At 39.8% G+C, this 26,052-nt stretch overlaps 1 long non-coding RNA gene across 9 annotated transcripts in view; it reads right to left on the bottom strand.

Annotated features, from left to right (window-relative positions):
* Window positions 1-26,052, bottom strand: part of LOC109026818 (uncharacterized) — an 84,105-nt gene that overhangs the window by 39,459 nt on the left and 18,594 nt on the right. For 5 of the 9 annotated variants that reach the window (XR_002005863.3, XR_008679929.2, XR_008679928.2 and 2 more), the window contains 2 exons: window positions 16,016-16,158; window positions 3,271-4,549 (listed from right to left, as the gene is read on the bottom strand). This is a non-coding gene — a long non-coding RNA (uncharacterized lncRNA). Of the gene's footprint in view, window positions 1-3,270; window positions 4,550-16,015; window positions 16,217-26,052 lie in introns of those variants that run through there. The other 4 variants (XR_010133975.1, XR_010133973.1, XR_010133974.1 and 1 more) reach the window with 3 other exon arrangements.

The raw sequence follows: 26,052 nt of genomic DNA on the forward strand, positions 1-26,052 counted from the left end.
GCAAGAAAGGAGGATGGTACCATGGGGTAGGTGGTGCCCAGAAATCTGTTCAAATGAAGAGGGGAAAAGGGTGCAATGTAATTTTAGTTCATTATGCATTTTATTTTTTGGCACATCTCCTATATGCCTGGCAATGGGCCAAGTACTAAGGAAGCCACCTGGAACTATGGGAATGAAAACAGAGCCTAAAGACCAATTTCCAGACATCGTCAGTAACTTTAGACCAGGGTGTCAATCTCAAATGCCCACAGGGACCAGGTGAGAACCTTACTTTAAACCTAACACAAATGCATAGTCTTTATTCCCACACAGAAGTAGGCTTATGGTTTCCTCTCCTTTTTCTTTAAATACATGCCTATCCTAATCTGCCATTCACTTTCCCACATTAGATAGAGATGTTGATATAAAAAAATACCTTGCTCTCCTTTTAACTCTAAGGAAAACAGCCACATAAGGGTAGTGACAAATGCCAATGGATCCTGTGTTTCTGTTTGGGGAAACACCGTGGAGGCTGGGAACTGGGAATCCCAGTTCTTTTCCCAGCTACAACTTGGCTCCAGGTGACTGTGGCTGTACAGAAATTAGGCTCTGTGATGTCAGTCAGCTCTCTTCATCTTTCAAGAGAACTCAGAAACCTAGAAAAGTTTGTGAAAGCTCTACATTTTAAAATGTTAACAATGAATTGAAATTTCTTAAAAACTGTAGGCAAACCCAGGCATAATGGCTCACGCCTGTAATCCCAGTACTTTGGGAGGCCGAGACGGGTGGATTACCTGAGGTCAGGAGTTTGAGACCAGTCTGGCCAACATGGAGAAACCCTGTCTCTACTAAAAATACAAAAAATTAGCCAGGCGTAGGGGCGGGCATCTGTAATCCCCGCTACTTGGAAGGCTGAGGCAGGAGAATCACTGGAACCTGGGAGGCAGAGGTTGCAGTGAGCCAAGATTGTGCCATTGCACTCCAGCCTGGGCAACAAGAGTCAAACCGTGTCTCAAATAAAACAACAACAACAACAACAAAATCAGTAGGCAAATCAAAGCTGGCAGAGCAAACAGAATCCATCCACAGGGTGCATTGACACCCAGGCCACCGATTTGCTCTCCGGATTGTAGGATCAGCCTTTTTCTCCTCCAAAGTCCTTGAATCACACCAGGTTGTCCTGCGTCAGGGGCAAGACTTGGGGAAACAGCACTTGGGGTATCACTGAATTTGTACCTGAGGATTCTCTCTTTCCTCCAGTTTGTTTCTAGGGGAAGTAGGTTAAGGCATGTGTGTGTGTTTGAGTGTGAGTATGTGCATGTTTACTAAGAGCTCAAAGACAGAACCTAATCTAACAGAAACAAGCAAATTATACATTGACTTTCTTCAGAAGCCGTGAAGGGGCCAAGGAAAACAAATGAATTACTCAAACAGCTGACTTTTCCTAATGGCTGGCAGTATTTGAACATGGTAGGTAGAGTTTTTTTTTTTTTTTAATCTTAAACCAGCAAGAAGAGGGTATATGGCTTTCATTTTTTTTCTTTCTGTGAAACTATTGTGCCCTCGACCAGATTTCTATTGGCCTTGCTGATTAATTGGCTATTTGAGTAGTTCATTGTCTCAGCCTTTAGTACGAGCCCCTCCTAAATGGGACTCACTATGTCATAACTGTATAAAATATTCATTAAGATGGTGCTTTTAATGGATTTGTTTGGAATGAACTCAAGCAGAAGGAGCCACGTGCTGATCCATAGAGCCTTCAGGATGTTTCAGGACTGTGTCTGCTCCAAACCTCTCTACTTGCTTTCTTTCCCTGTAGGCTCTCATCTGAGACGTGGGATTGAAAATGTACTGATTGGGGAAAATAGGAGGTTGTTTAGGGCCAGAAATTGTTCTCTTTTTTGCAAGCGTATGCTCCCATTTGATGTTTTTCACCTAGTGTTCAATGGAGGCGAGTGATGACTTTTTCTGAATTACACTGGAGTGCTTTTGCCATGTGGAATGGCCCAGAGTGTGAGTGCTCAAGCTCCAGAATTAGACAAATTTTGTTTTCAATCTCAGCTCAGCCACCTACTTGTTGTGCAACTCTCAGGGAAGTATCTTGACATCTCTGAGCCTCAGTTTCCTCATCTTGCAACCTAGAGCAATGCTAGTACTTACTTCACAGGATATTTGTGAAGATTGAATGGACTAGTTTGCCAAATATCTAGCCTAGTGCCTGGGACATATTAAAAGCTCATTAGCCCTAGCCATTATTCTCTAAGTGGTAGATAACCAACTTCCACCCCATGTATAGGTCTTTTTAAATGAATGGAGTTTTCTGCTCAACAAATGCCATTTGGTTCTTATCCCATCTCAACCCCAATAACAGAGCAGGTTTAACCAAGTATCCTCAAACAAATGGGAGATTGTGGATCACAGAGATTAAGCGAGGTGATCAAGATTGTTCTGCAAGTTAGTGATGGGGCCTGGGAATAGAATGAAATATTTTGACTCCTTTCTCAGCATTAGGTCCAATCCTTTGTGTCAGATTGGCTTTTCTTTTCTCTTCATTATTTTTTTTATAACCAGAGGATATCTGAATCCAAAATCATTACATCCTAACCACTACCATTTAATTTCTATCTGTGTAGCTCCAACTTTTTAGTCTAGACCAGTCACCTTCTTTCCAACCTTTTGAAACATGGTGACAGAAATAAATCATAATAAAGAGTCCTCCCTATCTTAACTCCATCAGCCTCTGCACCTGGAGCCTCCAGGCCCAGCTGGAGCATGCAGTAAGCATGTTCTTGTTTCAGCCCACCCTCTTCCGTTGCTCCCTTGTTCTGAACACTCAGTATCTGTTAGGGACCTGTAACCCATATGGAGAGTGACTTTGGGCAAACTGCTTCACTTTTTGGGTCTTTGTCTCTCCATCCTTAAAGTGAAAAAGATCATTAAATTATTAATAAGGGAATAATACTTCCCTATAAAGGTATGGAAGAAATGTAACAATGATCAACTTTGCCTATTGTCCTCTGAGGCTGGGTGGGGCTAGGGTTTTATTTTTATAATCTCTAAATTGAAGTCACAAACAATTATCATAAAATTTCTGGAATAGGGGTTGGGGTTTTATTTTTATAATCTCTAAATTGAAGTCACAAACAATTATCATAAAATTTCTGGAATAATGAAACAACTGCTTCCAGGGGCAGAGCTTATGAAGGGGCAGGGATGGAGCCACCATGTGGGAACGGGCCGGAGACGGCCTCAAATAGATTCTTCCTTGGTGCCTTCATCCTGGGAGGGAAAATATGCTCATCAAGATGCTAATTTACCAGGGATTACCAACAGCACTCTTTGTAACCAGGCAAACAAGGCCAGTTTTTTTTTTTCTTTTCACTCTTAAAACAAAAATCTATCAAGATTTAATCACATTGCTTTATCTCCATGACCTAACCCTTCATGTGTGCATGAGAACATTTCACTTTGTCTCCAGGCCCTAAAGCATGTGCCTGATGGGAGCTGTGGTCTCTTTAGGGTTTTTTCTTGAGTGGAAGAAGCAAAGATTGCTTTTTGTTCCCCTTTGACTCTCTTCTGAATTAACATGAAATTGGAGATGACTGTAGCTCCGAAAAAAAGAAAGAGAGAAAGAAAGAACAATGGGAGGGGAGCCAGTTTGAAGAATATGTCTTAGAACCCGAGGGAAGCTTTGTTTTCATCAAGCTGATAGTTCCCTTCCAGGCCATCAGCAAAATGAAAATGCCTCACCCAACCAAATTTAAATCCTTTCATCTAGGTCTCTTAAACCCTTCTCTGGGGAGTGGGCTTTGGAGTGTGAATTCTTCCAAGCTGATTATCTCTGCATAGGAACAGATGCCACCCCCTACCCCTCCCTCCCCTTGGTCCTCTTTCCATTTTAACAGCCCTTACTGGGCTTCACGACCAAATTGATGCCAGCATAAGCGTAGCTGCCTCTGAATGTGTAATTGAGAAGCAGTGTGGACACTGATGTCTCAGTATTAATTAATGGAATTTGATGTTTATTGCTGTCATGTCAACCAATCATTTTTTGCAGAAAATTAATTAAACCTTGAGTAGGCATTTGGAAGCTCCCTACACAAGGCCTAGGGCTGACTGGGAGCCTTTGGGACTAGAGAAGGGAACTGCATCTACAGTTTAAGCCGTCCCTGAGCCTTGTCTAAAACTTCAGACTTAGATTCCAATACTGAGAGAGTGGAGAGGAATATGCAGAAGGGGAAGTTGGTACCTTTCACTCTTCATCACCCCTCACTTTTGCTATTGGATTATCCTTCTCACCTCTTTCCACAGACTGTCCCCTGCTACGTGCCAAGTAAATCCATCCATTCTCCTGCAAAGATGAAGTGTGAAATACACAGTGGCAAAATAACTCCATGAAAATAATCTTGGTAGGGCTCTTTTGAATGCAGTCACCAGATGGGTTATATCAGACAGGAAGGCTGAAATGCAACGTTCTGCTCTTCTAAAATGTCCCACATTTGCATCTTTGGATCCTTCTTTTCCTCTTCCTTCCTCCATCACTTTTTCTTACTCTTCTCTATTTTCCCTCCTGGAGAAACACAAATCATATTTCAAATTTTTTGAATAACATTGTTTTCTGATTATGAACGGAAATGTTATGCATTGATTGTAAGAAAATCAATTAAAAAACAGAAATATATGGTGAGAGCGCCAATTTGGGAATAATAGCTCATGTTTGAGTGTTTACCCTGTGACAAGCTCTGTGCTAAGTGCTCACCTTTTTCCACTGACTATTCCTGCTACGTACAGGGTAAATCCACCCATTTTCTCACATGATCTTACTTAATCCTTTTAACAGCCATGTGAGGTAGGTACTCTTAGTAACTGTGTTTCATAGGTGAGAAAGTTGAAGCTAAGAGAGATTAAGTAGCTTGCCCAATGTTGCACACCTTGGTAAGCAGTAGCACAGACTTTGAGCCCAGGAGCTCTGATTCCAGAGTTTATATTCTTATCCAGAATGCTCTACTGACCTGCGCTGGGCTATGCCAACCACAGTCTAGGAACACACATCAGGAAAGAAGGTACCAACTGGAGAGGTCTCTGATCATTGGGAGCTGTTCTCTGGGGACATCTACTATGGGGAACATACCACTTTCCACACTCCAGCTCAGCTCTCTTCCCCATAAGCTCAGAAGCCTGGTTTTTACAGGGATAGGTTAACATTAACAGGGTCCACAGAAACTGCTGTGGTACCAAGAATGTTAAGCTTGTTAATTTACCAAGAACAAGGCCACAGTCTGGAAGGACTTGCACTGGCCTGTCAGTGCATCATCACCCTGCAGCAAAGCTACATGGGAGCTAACTAACAACTGCTTTCCAGAACTTGGTGCCTGGACTCAGTGCATGGGGAGTCATTCAGCTAACTCTCAGCTATCTTTTTAGCATCCCTCTTCCTCTCCACCACTGCCCTCATTCCAGGAGTAATGGAAACCCTAATATCCCCACATAAACCAAGGCCATTTCTCCCCTTTATCTACAGTCCCAAGAGTGACCACCCGCCTGCCCCCATTCCAATGGCACACTATTTGTATAGATTTCTTACTACATTTAGTCTGACTATAGTCAAGTCTTGTTGGTCTGGGAGCCATTCTGCCTTCTGAAGATGGCTTTGTATATCTCGGCCCAGGTCTGCTAACTTGAATTAAGGTTTACTTCTGTAAGGGCAATTTTTAAAAACATCATTGAAGTATACTTTATATATAAAATTAACTCATTTGAAATGTGCAATTAAGTGATTTCTAAGACTTTTAGTGGGTTGTGCAATCATGGTCATAATACTTGCAGTGCTCCAGTGAGATCCATCATGCCCATTCACACTCTGTTCCCAACCCCGTTTCATATAAATAAAATCCTACAATATATCTGGCTTCTTTCACTTAGATAATGTTTTGGAAATTTATCCATGTTGTAGCATGTATCATTATGCATTACTTTTTATTGCTGAATAGTATTCCATTGTATGGGTATGTCATATTTCATTTATCTATTCATCTGTTGATGGACATTCAAATCGTTTCTGTTTTTGGCTGTTATGAATAATGCTGCTGTGAACATTCACGTGAAGGCCTTGTGTCATCATAGGTTTCCATTTCTCTTGGGCAGATACCTAGAAGTGGAATTGCTGGATCATGTGGTGTATTTCTGTTTCATTCTTTAAGAACTGTCCAAAATGTTTTTCAGTGTGGATACAAGTCCCTTAACAAATGTATGATTTGCAAAATTTTCTCACTTTCTGTGGGTTATCTTTTCCTTTCCTTGGGAGTATACTTTGAAGCATAAAATCTTATAATGTTGATGAAGTCCTTCTCATCTAATGTTTTTCTCGTTTTGCTTGTGTTTTTAGTGCGATATCTAAGGAAATATTGCCGAACTCAAGGTCATGGAGATTTATACCTGTGTTTTCTTCTAAGAGTTTTATAGTTTCATATTCAGGCCTTATAGTTCATTTTGAATTAATTTTTATATGTTGTTTGCAGCAGAAGTCCAACTCAATTTTTTTGCATGTTTTATTTGTTCAGATTCTTTGTGGCCTCTTTGTGTAACTTTCCTTCCCTCTGGGTAGAGAGTAGGACACCTGCTCTAGAAAGGTCTTATCAGCTACTTTCAGGGGTGACCCAGACAGTAATCTTTGTAGGTTTTATCACTTGATTTGGGGGAGAAAGAGGAATGGGAGGCAGGAAAGTGGAAGAAGGTGAGGTCTTCTTGCTTTTGAGGCTCTCCTATCTCCTTCAGTTAAAAAGTACTCAGCATGCCAAGGCACCATACTTGGGGGTATTGCATTCTGAGCCCTAACAAATCTGCAGATCAATTTTGGAAATACTGCCATTTTAACAATATCAAACCTTCCAAGCCATAAACATGGATATCTTTCCATTTAGTTAGTTCTTAAATTTATTTCAATAATAGTTTATAGTTCACAGTGTACAAATCTTGCACTTCTTTGGTTCAATTTATCTATAAGCATTTTATTCTTTTTGATACTATGTAAGAAGAGTTATTTTATTAATTTTATTTTTGGATTGCTCATTGCTAGTGTATGGAAATTTAACTGATTTTTGTGTATTGATCTTGTGTCATGCAACCTTACTGAACTCATTTATTAACTCTAATAGCTTTTTAGTCAACTTTTTAGGATTTTTCTATGCTCAAGACCATGTCACATGCAAATAGAGGTAGTTTTACATCTTTCTTTCCATTATGCATGACTTTTATTTCTTTTTTTTTGTCTAATTTCTACGGTTCACACCCCCAGTGTAATGGTGAATAAAAACTGTAAGAGCAGACATTCTTGTCTTGCTTCCAATTTTAAGAGAGAAGCAATCAGTTTACACCACTAAGTATAATTTTAGCTGTAGGTCCTTCACCTTTTCTTAGGTTGTATCTTTACCTGAAATATTTTTTCTACCTTTATATTTCTGTTTTTCAAAATAGTACCCATCAATCAAGGCCAAATACTCAACTAGATATCATCCCTCCCACCCTGGAATCTCTCTTAACAATTTGCTTATATAATCGCACAGAGCACTAAGTATATTCTGCCTTTTGCTATAGTCATGTGTGGTTATTCTGGTAAGCCATCTCCTATGTATCCAGCAAAGTCTCTTTGAAAGTGGACTGTGTTTGCTTATTTTTACATTCATAGTACCAAGACAAAGAGTTACAAATAGGAGCTTATGTCTTTTGAGTGAATGGATAAAACTAATTTATAATGAGATGTTGGTGATTCACAGAAGCCTAATATGTTGTTTTTCTGGGATATTTAAATTTGAAAGGAAGATCAACTTAAAATGAATTGGTCTTTAAATTATAAAAGTATCATTAGAAAACACAACCCAATTTTTAAAATAAGCAAAAGATTTGAAAGACACTTCACCAGAAAAGATATATGAATGGAAAATAAACACATAAAAAGATACTCAATGTTAGTCATTTAGGGAATTGCATTAAAATTATGATGGGATTCACACCTATTAGGATAGCTAAACAAAACAAAAACAAAAAAGAAACCTGCCAATATCAAGTGCTGACAAGTATGTAAAACAACTGGAACTCTCATTTATTGCTACTGAAAATGCAAAATGTTACAGTCACTTTGGAAAGTAGATTGGCAGTGTCTCAAAAAATTAAACACAAATTTACCATATGATCCAGAAATCCTATTCCCAGGTATTTACATAAATAAAATAAAAACTTATATACAAAAACCCTGTGCAAAAAGGTTTATAGCAGCTTTAATCGTCATCATCAAAAACTGGAAACAACTCAAATGTCCCTCAATGGTACATAAATTAACAATCGTTGAAACATCCATACAGTGGAATATTACTCATCGGTAAAAAGGAGTAGACTACTGATACACACAAAAATACGGACAAATTTCAAATGCAATCTCAAATAGCAGGCAGCAAGCTTATAATTAGCTTAAACTAATGGAATATGTTCTCCAAGAATTCTATGCTAGACTGTTTGAACCAACACGAAAGTTTCCTTAATGGCTCTTCTGCTCTCAACTCCTTCAACACATATCATTTGAGCTGTACAATTCAGCATACTCAAATGCATATGCTGAGTGAAAGAAGCTATACCCAATGCATGATTACATTTTACATGGCATTATGGAAAAGAGTACATTTATAGGGAACACAGAAGTACCCGTGGCTGCAGGAGTTAGGAGGTGGAGGCTGGTGACGTCAAAGGGATAAAATTAGGAACTAGTTTGGGGAGGAAGGAAGTATTCTGTATCTTGATTGTGGTAGTTTTCTTGCCAAATTCTTACACAATGGCATGCATTTGTTAAAATTCATAGAACTATATGCCACAGAGTGAATTTTACTGTATGCAAACTAAAAAAAATTATTAAAACAATAATATAACTAAATGCTTTTTTGTACAGAAGTAGATGTAGAGACTAAATTTCAGCTTCATAGATTACAGGACAGGTGACCTGAGGTACATGTGGCTCTCTGACCTCTTGCCAAGGAGTTGCAGTGAATGGTGTGCTGTCAGCAGCGAGTGCTAGTGAGTAGTGACTTAACTTTTTAGGACATCAAGGAGAGCTTAGAAGTGCCAGGAAGAAAAGTGGCCAATAAAACAAAAAAACCTTTCAAACTAGAAGTGAGGTCATGGGGTAGCTACTTCAATTGTGTGTTGTTTGAGGAGAAGGTGGCCAACAATAGCTTGCTTCTTGTGAAGAATATGTGGAAGGAAAAAAAATTACATAAAGGATAGGATCAAAAGGTCCCTTCCTGAATGATTATCGTCAGCAGCATTATAGATTCCAAAGAGAAGACACCCAGTGGTCCTCATTGAGCATCCAGTGCAAACCTCTTTGTAGAATGCTTGCTCTACAAAAGAAGCTTTCCAGTGATTTAGATGAGGGTGTAAGGGAGGCAGAAAGACATAGATGAATCCCAGCTCTGTCATTTACAAACTCAGAGCCCTTGCAGAAATCACTGTGCCTTTCTGATCTTCAGTTTCTACATCTATAAAGCAGGGTTAACAAGCATCTATCTTTCAGTGTTGAGAGAATTAAATGAGATACTGCACACATAGCACTAGGCGCAATACCTGGAAGATAGAAAACCCTTATTAACTTGTAGTGAACATTACATTGCTGCCAGTTTTCACGAGCATGCATATGTTTATTTTTCTCAAGTTCATTCTTGAATTTAATTTTTTTTTCTTGTCAGTACCTCGTCAGTAGGAGACCATCATGTCTAAGAAGCATCATCTTGCTGCCTAGAGTATATAGAGTGAAACTGAAGAGAAATTTCTTATTCTCAGAAACACAGAATCTTTTATACTCAATACAAAGAACCTTCAAAAGCAAGAGCTGTGACTTCCTCACTCCAGAACTGGTTAACCTGTTGGGATATTTGGTAGATGAATTCTGCACCACGCGCTCTTCTTTACTATGCACTAGACCAGGAGACAGCAGCTGCTCTCCATGCTCTCCTTCCAACACAGAAAACCAATCTCCCAGCACCAGGGGAGACCATAAAAAAGGAAAAAAAAATGCAAATGCCCAACATTGATTACTTTTGACAGCTGCTCTTCCTCCAGAAGCAACGGACCGGCTACTTTAGCTGTAAAGTCTGTTGGACAGACTCAGGATTTTTTTTTAAAAAAAATGGTATTAAAAAACAAATAATGCTTTCCAGTCCAAACATCAAAAAAGTTGACAAGTGGAGGGAGTATTTAATAAAGAAAGAAGGAAAATAACATGCAGCTTTTGGACTGTTTGACTTTGGGGAAGGTCTGTTTCTTTTAAATATGCAGTTGGAAACTCAAATGCACTCAGAGGCCAGACTAGTCCTGTAAATGAGAGAAGCATCATCTGAGTATAAGGCAATAGGGAGTGGTGGTGAGTGTGGACCTAGTTTTCTTCCTCCCACTATTTCGAGTTTATTTGAATACAAAAAATATTTCACTTTTTTTCTAGACTCTGCTGTGGAGGAGAAAATATAGAATGTGTTATGAAAACTGATAACTGTTACAACTTCAAAGACATGGAGCAACCTTGGTCGCCATTTTGGTTGTGTGGTGGACTCAGGAAGCCCATTCACATCTGAGTTGAGCAGCTCTTATGCACCTCCAGCAACTACTATTGTGCAAGAATGTGAGCCCACACTCACCACTACTCCCCATTGTCTTATCCTCAAATACTTCCTCTCTCATTATTTACATGACTAGTCTGACCTCTAAACGCTAAGTATTTAGTTATTCAAGAGACACCCTACATCTTGATTTTGATGTGATTTCTAAACTACATGAACACATGGATGATTTTAATGCTGATGATTCATTCCACTTTGAAAAACAATGGTGTGGGCCAAATACAACATGTTTATATGTTAGTTTCTGCCAGTGACTATCAGTGTGGACCTCTTCTTTGTACCTCAGTTTGATAATTGTTGTATAGTAATGCTTTTTGACAGATGGCAATTCATGATAGAAACAACATAAATTTTGTTAGAAATAATTTCTTATTAATTTCTAAAAGGATTATGAATTAACACTGTGTTGTGAAGTATGGAGTCATTTATTAAAGAATTATTCTAAAAGCAAAGGATAGGAAATAGACCAAATGGCCTTTAATAGCAGATGGTTACATAAATTATATTACCTCTGATCAATATTATGTAACTATTAAAATATTAAGCAAAAATATGAGGCAGTTGTACAGTGCTAACATGAAACCATGCTATGATATATATGTGTGTGTGTATGTGTGTGTGTTTTATATATACATATTTTTCCATACTGTGAAAAAATCAAAGTGCAGAAAATTGTGCATAGCATGCTACTATTGCATTATATATGTTTGTGTGTATATATATATATACACACACACACACAAACACACACACATATATATGTAATTTAACAACAAGTAATATTACAAAAATTGCACTAATTCACAGAACACAAACAGCCTCTTTCATAAAGGTTGTAGCATAGTGGGAATGGGTTGTCATAACAATAGAGATGATGGACATTTTTTCAGGGAATCTCGTGGCTAGAACATGCTTCATCCTCTTTCCATCACCTGCTTCTAAGAGACAATGACATTGGTTTTAATGGGTGGTCACAGACTCCAGTATGAAATGTAAAGTGGTCACAGAAAGTATTAATTTTAACAAACATAACAGGATCCTAATCACAAAGGCACAAGTGAATACTGTGGTAGTTCACATACATAGGATTTACTAGCAGTGGCTTTCCTACCAGACTCTCCATCCCTTTTTATCTATGCCCTCTTCTTTAAAATGTGCTCATCTCCCCAGAGGTGTTTCTGGCCTACCTGTTGTTTAGCCACTTCCCCATTTTGGTCCTGAGTTTGGCTCATTTTTGAGCATGATTTGTGTAAGCTCTTGACTAAGCTGACTGATTTAGTGTTTTCTAACAGATGCTTGAATTTGCCAGAGGTTGTCTGGGCCCTGCTGGGAATATGCACCTCTTGCGAGGAAGAGAATGAGATAATGAATGACCTCTCTTCATTTTCTTTCCCTCAACCTTAATTTATAGCTAGATATGTATGTAGATATAAATATGACTAAAGACTATATATTATATCTATATGAATGTGACAGAAACTGATAACAATGATGGTCTCTGGGAATATATGTTCTTTTTATGCCCAATAAGCTGAATATGAGATTGACAAACTGCATTTCTGGTACCACAGATGTGTACATGAAATGAGAGAAGAAGGAGAAATTACCTAGTTTGTGACATTTAAGTCTCTGTCTTAAACAGAAGTAAAATTTCTAATCAGTATGGGAAAGTTAGATAATCTAATAAGTGATACTGAGACATCTGGCTAACCATCTAAAAATTTATATCCCTACCTTACTCCTTCTACCAAAATAAATTTGTGAGTGACAGTCTATAAAACAGTCCCTATAAGTGACAGTCTATAAAGCAGTCTCTGTGATTCCCACCTCCTGGTATTCATACCTTTGTGTAATCCTTTTGAGTGTGGGCAGGACCAGATACTTATTTCTAACCACTAGAATGTGGCAAAGATTATGGGTTGTAAGTGATCACATGTATGTGATTACATAAAAGTGTAATGCCTATTTTTCTAGAGTCTCACCTTTCTCTCTCTTTTTTCCTTCCTCCTTTCTTCCTTCTCTCCTTTATTGGTTTTGATGAGGCAAGATGCCATAAATCTTACAGCATCAGAAAATGAATTCAGGCAACAAAGTGAGGGAGCTTGGAAGTGGATCCTTCCCCAGTTGAGCCTCTGATGAGAACACAGTTCTGGCCATCACCTTGGTCACGGCCTATGAAACCCTAAGAAGAGGCCCTAGTTAAGCTATGGCCAGAGTCTTGATCAACAGAAACTGTGAGATAATATATGTATGTCAGTTTAAGCTGCTAAGTTTTTGATAACTTGTTATGCAGTAATAGAAAAGTAATGCAAAGCTCCACATGGATTAATGAATTAAATGTAAAAAAAATTAGCAGAAACCATACAAATCACTAAAAGGAAAAGTGATGAAATGCTTTTGTGATCTTGACATACAAAAGAGCTTTCTAAAGAAGAAACAAAACCCAAATGCCATAAAAAAGACTGACAGATTTGACTATCTAAAATTTTTGAAGTTCTGCATGGAAAAAAATACTGTAACTAATCAATACTAAATTAGAAAAACATTCGTACCAGATATGGCAGATAAAGGACTAATTGTCTTAATTTTTCAGAGTGCTGGCAAATCAGAAAACAAAATTAGCAACCCAAAAGAAAAATGAGCCAATAATATGAACTAGTCCAAATAAAAGAAGTATTAACAGTATTAACATACAAAAGGATGCTCAGCTTTCCTCACAAAAAAGGTAGAAATTCTCAAAAATGAGATTTTGTTTTTCACTTAGCAGATTTGCAAAGTTATAAAAAACTTGATAATACTGGAAAGACAGCCACTGATATACTATTGTTTGGAATTTAAATTGGTGCATTTTTTTTGGCAATAGAAACCCAAATTTCCAGCATATCTACAATTGCCAGTCTTCTTGTGTGAATCCATCCTACAGTTATGCCCATCTATGTATACAGTGAATTTTGAATAGCAAAAACTAAGAAATAATCAAAATGCTAATTGGTAGAAAATTTGTTTAGTAAACTCAGGGATGGCTTACCATGAAAGATATGCAACTGTGAAAAAGAATGCCTTCTGCCCATTTGACTTCTGCCCAAGTCACAAAAAGGAATGATTTACCAGCTCTATTACATCTTAAAAAAATCAACATTCACATAGCATATACAGCTTTGCTTTAATTTTTTCAAAAGGATATATTGGCATAAGAAAAGTGTGTGTGTGTGTGTGTGTGTGTGTGTATAACATTGGAAGAGAGAAGTGTGTCTGATTTTGACCTCAGCCTAGGACCATGTCAGTATGGAGAGAGAGAGAGACACGCATATCCTTATAAGCACATGTTCTAAGAAGTAGTGACTGAGATGAAGGATTCAGTAGCTTTTGTGGTCAGGAGCAGAGAGGTCTGGGAACAGGAGATCAGGGAGTTGGGGAGGATTAATCGGATCCTGGAGATGGGGCAGTCAGAGAATCAGCGTGTCCTGCTGGGTCTTGGCTCTAACAAAGCCAAAAATTCCCGAGTGCTCCTGATTCTGGAGCAGAAGCTCTTTGTTTTCTGTGAAATAAACAGTAAACACTGTGCTAGGCACTGGGGTACGGAAATGAAGAAGCATAAAAAGAGTAAGAATTAGTCTTTATAGTCTAGTGGAAAAAAACATTAAATTCAAATAAATATTAAATATCAGAATATAGTATAATAATATTTATGTATCCATCAAATTAAAATATCCTATGATGATCTCCTGGAGTCTAAATCTGTCATCAGGCCTGTGGAGTAAATCTCACTGATATTCTTTCATTGGCTCCTCATAGCTACCTTTTAAGGAAGTCTCATTACTCCTGTTTTACAGATGGGATTCAGAGAGGTGAAATACTATTTTTTAAAGACCTTAGAAAGTGGTCTCAGGATCTGGGTTTGTGTGAGGGAGAGGCGTGGGTGCAGAAGAGTAGAGAAAAATTTGAATTTAGCTATGGAGCCTGGATCTTAGATACCACAACCATTCCAAAAGGGGATTCATCATCTTACCTTAAACACGCTCATTTCCTCATTTCCTGTATGCTCCACCTCAACAAACTTTTTTTTTTTTTTTTTTTTTTTGGTACCTTCTATGAGCTGAGACCATGGTTCTAAAGGATGAGGATGCGGCGGTGAACGAGATAGACATATTTGTCTTCGCTCATGGAACATTTTCGAAGGGAAGACAGAGAATAAGAGAGTAACAAATACACAAGCAATGCAATTTAAGGTTGGATAAGTGTTTTTTTGTTAGTTTGTTTTTTGTTTTTTGAGATGGAGTCTCACTCTGTCACCCAGGCTGGAGTGCAGTGTCGCAATCTCGGCTTACTGCAACTTCCGCCTCCTGGGTTTAAGCGATTCTCCTGCCTCAGCCTCCTGAGTAGCTTGGATTCAGGCGCCCGCCACCACGTCGGCTAATTTTTGCATTTTTGGTAGAGAGGGGGTTTCACCATGTTGGCCAGGCTGGTCTTGAACTTCTGACCTCAAGTTATCCACTCACCTCAGCCTCCCAAAGTAAAGCAGAATAAGAGACAGAAATGGATGGTGGAGCTTGGGATAGTGGTTGGGTATTTTAGTGAGCCTGGACAAAGCCACTCTGAAAGGGAGACGTTTGAACACAGATCTGAATAAACTGAGAGTGAATCATGGGATGATGTGCGATAGAGGAGTACTAAACAGAGGATGATCAGGGCAAAGGCAGTGAGATGTGAGTTGGGCCTGAGTGCCCGTTATTGAAGGAGCGGCAGGGGCTTCCACATGGCCAGGGCGGGGTGGGTGAGCCCGGGTTCAGGGAATGGAGGCCAAAGGGGTGGGCAGAGGCCTGATTACATAAGGCACTGTGGAGCACAAGGAGATAGATGCTGAGATTTTAGCCCTCAGGAAGCTGTTGGGAAGTTTTCAGCAGAAAAGAGATGCTTTCTGATTTATGTTTAGAAAAGAAGACTTTGTCTGCAGGGGAGAACAGGGATACGCCAGGGTGGCAGTAGGGAGCTCTTAGGAGATGGCTTTGGGAGGTATGGGGGCAGTGAGGTGAAGACCAGTGGCTGTGTACTAGCGGAAGAATGTATAGGATTTTCTAATGGATTGGCTATGCAGAGAAAGGAGAGAGGTGGATAAGTATGAGGTTGACTCAGGTTTTTGGCACAAGCAGGTGGGTGGTGCCAGTCGTAGAGGTGGAGAAAACTAAACCATAATACCTCTCTGCTTAAGCCCTTGCTGGTCTCACACCACCTGCAGACTCCTCTAATTGGCTTACAAGCTCCCGCCTGTCCACCGTGACTGAGTTCTGCCTACCTTTCAGACTCTTCTCCAGCCCCTCGGTTCTCTTCCCTGTGTCTCCAGCTACACCCGTTTCCCCACACACCATGCTGCTTCTTACCTCTGTGCCTGTGCATGCTTCTCAGCCCCCTCATCCTGCATGCCTCAGCTCAGATGCTACTTCCTCCAGGAAACGGTTTCTGATTTTCCAAGTTCAGATAAGCCTTCTCCTCCAATTATGCTTCTCTGGTGGGCTGGGTTCTCCTTGAGGGCAGGTACCACATGTCACTCAATTTTGCATCCCCTGGGCCTAGCACAGTGCCTGGCACATAATAGGCAGTGCAAATAGTGTTTGATAAGTGAATGAACAAATGCACACTGGTATGTGCACAGTGCTGGGTAGTTTCTGGGGTTAAATATTAAATCTGAGTATGTTTTTCAAAAGTATTTAGATGTGCAAAAGGTGAAAGGAAGAGTTAACTAGACACTATAAGGTGTGCATGTGGTGCTTCTGAATCCTGATCTTTTGCATGCTGAGACCACATCTGGAACCACCAGGGACACTAAATTGCCTCTGTAAAGGCTTTGCTGGAACTAGTGTGAGGGATGCAGGGACGAGGATCTTAGGTATAAAAATGAGAGGAGTAAGTGCAGGCAAGGGGTGGATCTGCCCTCCTTTTTGTGTTTCCTTGATAATGTTCAGCCCCAAGGGTCATTCCTCAGTCATCTCCTGGTCTCCCTGTCCCTTTAATTCTGCTTATAGTCCAGACCATGCTCCAAGGTATGTGATTAATGCCCCTTCCACCAACCCCTCTCTGTCGCCTTTAAATGCGGCCACACTACCACTCACCTAACCCTGACAGACAAAAAATACAGTCCTGTCACAGTCTTGTGGCAAGCTAGATCTTCCAGCATTAAATCACCATTAAGGGCCTCTGTGAGTTTGATGGCAGCTTTAGCTGTTGGTTGTTTTTTTTCTCTCCCTTTTTATCCCATTTCAAACTCAGCTAAAGCTTTTCTGCTATCAGCAGTGGGACTCCATCCACAACCTCTCCTCCACAGGCACACCCACACTCCATAATTAATCTGAGTGGAGAAGTGTGGAGGACTTCCAGGCAAAGCCTTTTCCAGGCAGAGATGCCCTGGGTAGTTGAGTATTGGCAGGGGTAGAGAGGGTGATGTGCCTGATCATCAACCCAGTCAGCATCTGCATAGCCATTTGTGAAATGCTTTCACATCAGGTAACTCATTGGATGCTAACAGGAATCTTGTTAAAATAAATATTTATTATGCCCATTTTAAAGATAAAGAAACCAAGGTCCAGAGGCCTGGACTACTTAAGAGAGACCCCAGGTTGGAACACAGGGCCTCTGACTAGGAGACTGGAGATCCTGAGGAACTTTTCATATTGAGAGGGGTTTTTTCTTTCTCGAGTCTTCTGCACACGTGGCAGGTTCTGAAGTTAGACACACTTGGTTCAAACCTTAGCTCTGCCGTTTACTAGGTAGGTGACCCTGAGGAATTTACTTATTTATCCCTTTACCAGTTTTCTAGTGCCACAATAATATTGCTTAACAAACAACTTCAGCACCTCAGTGGCATACAGCAATAAACATTTATTTTTGCTCAAGAGTCTAGGGGTTGGCTGGGTGGTTCTGCTGAACCTGGCTGGGCTCCCTTATACTTCTGTGGTCAGCTGGTGAGTCAGCTGGGGGCTGGCTGGTTGAAGATGATCCCAGCTAGTACGACTCATCTCTGCTCCACGAGCCTCCACAATATAGCAGGCTTGCCCAGGCTTTTTACATACAGTAGCAAAGTTTTAAGAGAGGCAAGAGAAGCATGCAAGCCCTCTCAAGATATAGACTCAGAACTAGCACTGTTCTCAGAGCTCAGAACTGTTGCTTCTATGAAACTGTTTTGTCCAAAGCAATTATGAAACCAGCCTTGATCCAAGAAATTGGAAAATAGGCTCAATCCCTTGATAAGAGGAGCCACAAAGTCACCAAAGAATGTGCCTATGGGGCTTTTAAATGGGACCATTACTATAACTGATCTCCTAAAAGCCCTGAGCTCTTTTGTTAGCTTGATTTTTAGAAATAGGAGTTAAAATACTACCAGTCATATGGGGACATTGTAGGAATAAAATGAGCAATATATATAAAGTGCTTAGCTTAGTGTCTGGTGCATAGCACGTATAACAAGTACTCAGGGTGGTAGCTCTTCGATTTGTTATTTTGGACTGCCGTTCTAGAATAAGGATCCTCTTTCCTGCCCCAATTATGTGGGACTTTTTTCAGTCTCCTCTTACTTATTTGAAACACTTTTGCCTAGAGGGTAATGCCAGTACATCAAGTTCTTCCCACAATACTCTGCTGTAGATTGAAATTTTCTATGAAATTTACTTGGATGCAATTTCAGGGACTTTAGTTACTAAATACTATCATGCACTTTATTCTAGAAAGGTGTCACATGCAAGGTGGCCAGGAGGCATGGGCAGTGTGGAGGGAAGCTCTGGCATCTTCTGGATGACATTCCTGTGCTAGTCTTCATGACAGTCAGCTTCCAGAACAATCTGTCCATATGTCTCTTAAGTTCAAACATATCTAGATTTGACCTGTCCATGTTTCCATGGAAGTCACACTGTTGCCCCTCTTAAATGTCTGTGAAGCTGGTTTACTGTCTGAACTCTGACCAGGATAGGGACGTGGTGCTTTGCACTTAGGCACTTCCTTAATATACTTACTCTGGAGAAAGTATTAGCTAATTCTGCTTCCAATTTGGGATTTTAAAATAAAAATAAATAGCAGTTGAGAAATAGCCTTTTGTCCTTCCTCCTTCCAGTATAGAACATCTACCATACATGAAATGAATCTTAGAAGACTGAAGGAAATAAGAGCTGAGCCCTGACCTCAGGGGATCTATTGTAGGGTAGGTATGAAACTATGACATGACGGCAAATGTGATCAGAAAATGAAGGGTGAGGCATATGAGATTTAGGGAGAACTTAGAGGGGAAAGACTGGGCTTCTATGGGGGTGATTAAGAGAGACTTTGAGCTGTCCTGATGAATAAATAAGAAGGTCCCAATAACTTTTTTTCTTATATGAAATTATAAAAGTTTTTATTTAAGAAATTAAGAAAATATAAATAAAGGAAGAAAGTGAGGGTCATATTTTACGGCAGATGGTGTTGGTTGATTATCTAATATCTTTTTTCTCCTTCTTAGAAACTCAGCCTTAATTACATTCAGTGCAACAATGTGCTGCTAAAAGACTACATTACCCCGAACCCTTTGCAGCCGGTTATCAATACATTGGCTGTGTAACTAAATTCTGAGCAATGTAAGTTAAAACGTTGTGTGGGACTTCCAGGAAGACTCCATAAGGGAGATAGCTTCACTAGGAAGTTTGGCCCTTTTGCCCTTCTCTAGTTTTCCTTCTTGATGGAACATGAAGGTGATGGCTAAATCTCTAGCAGCCATAGTGGATCAGGAATTGATTTTGATGATGCCTATATGTATTTAGTCAGAATGGACCAGGTTATGCTATAATAACAAACAGTCCCCTAACCTCAATGATATTCTATTTCTACCTCACCTAAATATCCAATAGACTTCAACAAAGAACCTGTGCTAACTGGAGTCACTCCATCACCCAGGCTGATGGCAGCTTTCTCTCAACATGTGCTTTCAAAATCACAATAGTAGGTGGAAGGATGTATAATGGATTCTGCATTGACTCTTAAAGCTTCTGCTTAGAAGCGATTCATGTTACTTCCCTTTATAGTTCATTTTTCAAAGCAAGTCACATGACGCACCAACATTCAAAGGGGAAGGAAGTGAAGTCCTATCATGTTCCCAAAACGAGAGAAGAAAAAGAGTATTAGTGAACATAAATAATGACTTCTATACTATGTGCTATGATGAAGAGCAGGAAGTTAGAATGCACTTGAATTTCTAATGACTTTGTGAGTTGCCATCCCAGACTTCTTCTACTTGAGAGAATAAACCCTCCTGTGTTGAAACCATTGTAATTTGGGGTTTTCCGTCTCACGGAGCCAAATCCAACTGTAATGAATTTATTTTTCCCCCATCCTTCAGTCATAACCACAAATATTATTTTGATGAATGTACTGGAAAAGAATGTGTATGAGTCTTGGAGTGCCTGCCCTGCTTTCAGCCCCATTTCAGAGAAGCAGCCTCAGCACTTCCTGACCTCTACAATTCCATGTTCTGTCATGCAATCATGCCACCCTGCACACAACTGATTGGATCAAGGCCCAAAGCACCAGTGTATGGGCTGAGTAGCCCACTGGCCATGAAGTAGCCTGGCCTGAGAGGTTTGTCCAGTGCAGGGTCTCTGTATGAGGTGATGACTAAGTGAGTGAATCAGACCCTCTTACTCATATGTGGAATTTGAGACACATACTGGGAAAAAAAAAAAAGCTGAGAGGAAAGCAGAAGCTGAGAGAAGTTGCATTATGTGACTGTAACAATATTGCAGTTTTGAATAGTGTATAGGATGTGGAGATCTGTGAGATCTCCATGTTGGTTCCAAGAACTTCCCTGTTTTTCCTCTCTTCTGCGTGGCCTTATAATAAACTCCTTATATATTAGTCTGTTCTCACGCGGCTATAAAGAACTGCCTGAGACTGGGTAATTTATAAAGGAAAGTGATTTAATTGACTCACAGTTACCCATGGCTGGGGAAGCCTCAGGAAACTTACAATCATGGGAGAAGGGGAAGCAAACATGTCCTTCTTCACATGGCAGCAGGAGAGAGAAGTGCAGAGTGAAGTGAGGGAAGTCCCTTATAAAACTATCAGATCTTGTGATAACTCACTTACTATCATGTGAACAGCATAGGGGAAACTGCCCCTGTGATTCAGTTATCTCTACCTGGTCCTGTCCCTGACAACGTTGGGATTACTACAATTCAAGGTGAGATTTGGGTGGGGACACAGAACCAAACCATATCACCCTATGACATGATAAAAAATTAGATCCTAACCAACAGTGTGTATCCTTCTCTCATCTGTTTTTATTCATGTTTTATCGATAGATGATTTTTTATAATGGTACTTACTTTTCTCTTTTACTTAGTAGTATATCATGACAATCATTCCATGCCTTTAAACATTCTTTAAAACAACACAAGAACTGGCATGTAGTGTTCTATTGTACAACTGCACCTATGTAATCAATCCCCTAATGTTGGACATTTATGTCATGTCCCATTTTTGTTTGCATATTTGCTTTTGCTTTTATATACAGCAGCAAAGTCAACATTCTTGAAGCTAAATATTTGCATGTATCCATGATTGTTTTTTTCTTAAAGAGAGAAGTTCTTTTTATGTTCTTTGGGCAGGACTCGAACTTATGGCCTCCAGTGATCCTCCTGCCTCAGCCTCTTGAATAGTTGAAATATTTTTATAGGTAGGAATCTGTTAGGCAGATATTGGTGATAAAGGGGACATTTCAGAGCAAGGATATGGCACAAAAAAGCACAAAGTTGTGAAGTTAGGAGAATATAAAGTTTGTCATCAAATAATCAAATTTTGCTAGTGTTGGGTAGGTATAAGAAGACAGTGGCCAAATTATTGATAGACTTGAAAGCCAAGTTAAGGTATAGCCATTAATAAGGGCTGTTTCTGAATATTTGGAAAGAAAACCTGGAGTATTACAAAGTGAGTCTCTTGTCCTCTCCAAGGCTGGTGGTAGTGTTAAACAGAGGATCAGTAGAGGTTAACGTGGCCCATTTCACACTATGTGAGCTATAGAAAACAAACACAAAATCCCTTTGTACTTGGTATTGTGCTTTGTAAAAAAAAACAAAAACAAAAACATGCACCCTAGGACTTAAAGTATAATAAAAAAGAAGAAGAAGAAGAGAAAAAAATGGAATACAATGAAAAGTTCTGATACTTAGCAGGTAGAGTGACTGGAAAAATTAATGTATGAAAGCTATGAGAACAACATAATTCCATATGAACCTGTGTATCGCTAACACATACCCCCAAATCTGTAAAAAATACATTGTATTTAACAGAATCTAAGATGCCATCAATTGTAAGATGCACCATTATTTTGTGTGGCAATAAGGAAGAAATATTGTTGCCTATTGTAATTGAAAGATGCCAGAAACAGTAAAATGCACCTTGATTTCAGTGTTGCTAAAAAAAAAAATACTATGCTTTTAAGGAGACTTTATCAGTGTGGGAAGTCTTATGACAAATAATACTCTAAGTCAGGGGTGTTCAATCTTTTGGCTTCCCTGGGCCACACATAAAATACACTAACATTAACAATAGCTGATAAGGTAAAAAAGGAAAATAGCAAAAAAAAAAAAAAATCTCATAATGTTTTAAGAAAGTTTATGAATTTCATTGGGCCGCATTCAAAGCCCCCATCCTGGGCCACATGAAGTCCCTGTGGCATTGGTTTGACAAGCTTGCTCTAAGTAGAGATAACTATCATAAATTAATACTACTTCTCCATATTGTGTCCACCTTTAAAAATATTTTTTAAATGTATGTACATTGTTTTATTGAATCCCCCAAAAAGCATAGCTAAAACAGAACATAAGCTTCCCATTTTTCAGATGAAGAAACTGATGTTAGGTGATTTAAAGAAATAGACTGTCAGAGCTACCACACCTTTCAAGGTCACCTGAGCCCAGCTCTGCATTTTCTGGTGGTGAGGGTGAGACTTAGCTTAGCTATTAACTGTCATTACACAGCTCTTCTGTGAAAGGTAGGCCTGTGCCTGCTTCTGATTTCACATCCCATTTCCTTTCCCCTTCACTACGAGGTCATCCAGCCAGTTAACAGCAGAGTCCGTATGAAGGATCAAGTGGGCTGACTCCAAATTCAGTGTTTTTTCCAATACCCAAGTGGAAAAACTTTCCTTCTTCAAGGACATCTTAGACTTTAATGTGCACAAGAATCACCTCAGGGCTTGTTAAATGTGGAGTTTTCCCATGCCCTACCCCCAGACACTCTAATTCAACTGGCCTGGGGTTAGACCCAGATACATATTTTTAAAATAAACTCCAGGTGATTATGATAAAGACGGCATATAGAGCACGCTTTAAGAAACACTGTCCAATTTCAATCTTGAAATCGGCTTTGTCCCCTTTTCAAGAGGGCCTGCTCTTTGAAAAGCAGCTTCAGCCCCGCCTTGTTGTAATCCCTTATCAGTTCTATGTGTTTTGCAAATTGCATTTGCTCTTCATTTATGGACAAACCAGGTCAGCACTGCCAGGCCAATAAGAGCTGGATTTTCCCTAGCCTCATGCATCAGTGACATATTTGCCAATCTTGGCCCAGTTCCGACATCCCTGCAATCGGCAATGGTTGATGAGGATGCAGGATACACATGACTCGATTTGCAGAGAGCCGGCTAAGCTTTCAGGGAAGTCAATAAGAAAAATCTCATTTTGATCTGCAGATTGGACTCATTTGATTTGGAAGTCACTGGTGGCAAAAGAAATATGGGTCCAAGGATGTCTCTTCAAGTCCCTCTGTGGCTGTAATCACTCCTAAGAAGCAGTTTTCTCCACCTATCTCCTCCTCCCCTCCTCTCTTCACAAATTCAATGTGTCAGATGATGGGAAGAGGAGAAGAAAAGTGATAATCACTCTCAGGCTCTCTGATGATTCCTCTATCTCACTCTCCACAGACTATAAAGGGTCAAAACAGCACCACAAACCATTCACCAAAATTATTTGCTACATGGCTCCTAGGAAACCAATCTTGCCTCTGTGACTTCTCACCCAGGCCTGTGACTTTCAGCTTGAAGAGGTCAAAGGGGAAAAAATAAATACATCATTATGCCTTGTGAAGTAACTCTTGGGTCTGAGTGCTTCATGGGCTCATGTGCATGTCAAGATGTTTAAATCTCTTCCGAAATATCTCTTGACTCCATCGAGATCTATTTATTCTCCCTGCCATTAACCAAATGTTTTCTATAGAATTATTCAGTATCCTCCTTCCCAGTTTCCCTGCTTCTCACATTTTCCCTTCAGATCCATTATCTTCATAGCAGCCTGGTGATCATTGCATCTCATCCCTTGTTATCACCCATTGGTGGCTTTGCGTCATCCTAAGAATAAAGTCTAAACCTATTTGGTCCAATGCAATAGCCACATGTGAGGCTGCCAAGCACTCAAGATGTGATGATTCGGAACATAGATAAGCTTAAATGTAAACATCAGATTTCAAAGATTTAGTTAAAAAAAAGTTGTAAAATATCTTATTGATAATTTTGAATTGATTACATATTAAAATAATATTTTAGATAATTGGGTTAACTGGAATATATTATTAATATTAGCTTCAGTTGTTTCGTTGTACTTTTAAAATATGGCTACTAGAAGATTTAAAATGACACACATGGCTCACATTGTATATCTATTGGACAGCACCCATCTAAACTTTGACATGGCTTGCCTTCATCCCACTCCACGCCCTCTTGCAGCCTCTATTTTGACCATATGAATTTCTTTTAACCTGTTGAACTAATCAGTTACCCTCCTGTTTCTGGGCCTTTGGTAGGCAATTGTTTCCTCCCATCACCCTCATTCACTAACTCTTACTCATATTTCAGTATGTCTTCTCGAGGTCACTTTTCAGATGTTGTATTAGTCAGGGTTCTCTAGAGGGACAGAACTAATAGGATAGATGTATATATAAAGGGGAATTTATTAAGGAGCACTGACTCACACAATCACAAGGTGAGGTCCCACAATAGGCCATCTGCAAGCTGAGGAGCAAGGAAGCCAGTCTGAGTCCCCAAACCTCAAAAGTAGGGAGGCCGATAGTGCAGCCTTCAGTCTGCGGTCAAAGGTCCAAGAGTCCCAAAGCTGAAGAACTTGGAGTTCGATGTTTGAGGGCATAAAGCATCCATCATGAGAGGAATGATGTAGGCCAGGAGACTAACCCTGTCTAGTTTTTTCACCTTCGTCTGCCTGCTTTTATCCTGGCTGTGCTGGCAGCTGATTAGATTATGCCTAGCCAGATTGATGGTGGATCTACCTTTCACAGTCCACTGACTCAAACGTTAATCTCCTTTGGCAACACCCTCACAGACACACCCAGGAACAACAATTTGCATCCCTCAATCCAATGAAGTTGATGCTCAGTATTAACCATCACAGATATTATTGGTGCCAAGATGTTCCTTGACCCCCTGAGTCTGGCCTAGCTGCCCCTCCTTTGGTTTCAGTGGAATCTCTATAATTTCTCCTCTGTGGAATACTTCCACACTACTTTAGATTTGCTTTTTAAAATGTTATCTGTCTATTCCACTAAATTGTAAGCTCCCTTATGGCAAGGGGTACGTCTGTCTTGTGCACCTTTGTGCCCCAGAGTAGAAACTCAATAAACATTTGAAAGTGAATCGAGGCATCTCATTAAATAGGCAAGGAAACTGAGGTCTAGAACAGGGGGACTTTTTAACTAAGGTCACATAGTGAGTTCATAGCAAACCACCTCAGGCCAGTGCCATCCAGCAGGGTCACAAATTTCTTTCTTTGAATAATGTTTGACATTGGGAGAATCTTTAAAGATGCAGTGGACAGAGATTTGTGCTGGCCGGTTTAGTTTTACCGAACCAGGTGAAGATAGGGCTAGCTATTTGATGCAGAAGCAACTGGGATACCATGCCTGGCCTACACTGGGTCATTCTCCAGCTTGAGTCTGACTCAAATACTTTACTTCTTGCACTGTCATGTTGGGGTGAAATGTGGACAGAGGAAGGAAGTGACAAGTCTGTGGAGACCTAAGCTATATATAGGGGGAGCAGATCTATAGGACAAGCTGACTCAGAGCTCTGATGTGCTACAGGGAAATTGTCCATGTGGATTACAAACCAGAGGTCATTTCCTGAGATACTAGCCCAGTCATTCCTCACATTGACGTGTTTCTGAACAGAACCAAACACAAAGAGCAATTTTTAGCATGAAACCTCTAGGGCTCTGGTATCATCCTTGGCCATACTTGCACCTGGAAGAAAATCCTTTCTGGTCCTAGCAGTATGTAACCTAGTACATCTGCAAAATATTCCATGTCATAGGTCCTTTTGGAAAAAGTGATATAAGAAGAAATCTGTTTTTGTAAGATTTTCTACTGTAATTGTGTCTAACTTTTTTTCTAATTAAAT

Source organism: Gorilla gorilla, chromosome 4 (assembly GCF_029281585.2).
Source record: "Gorilla gorilla gorilla isolate KB3781 chromosome 4, NHGRI_mGorGor1-v2.1_pri, whole genome shotgun sequence".
NCBI lineage: Eukaryota > Metazoa > Chordata > Mammalia > Primates > Hominidae > Gorilla > Gorilla gorilla.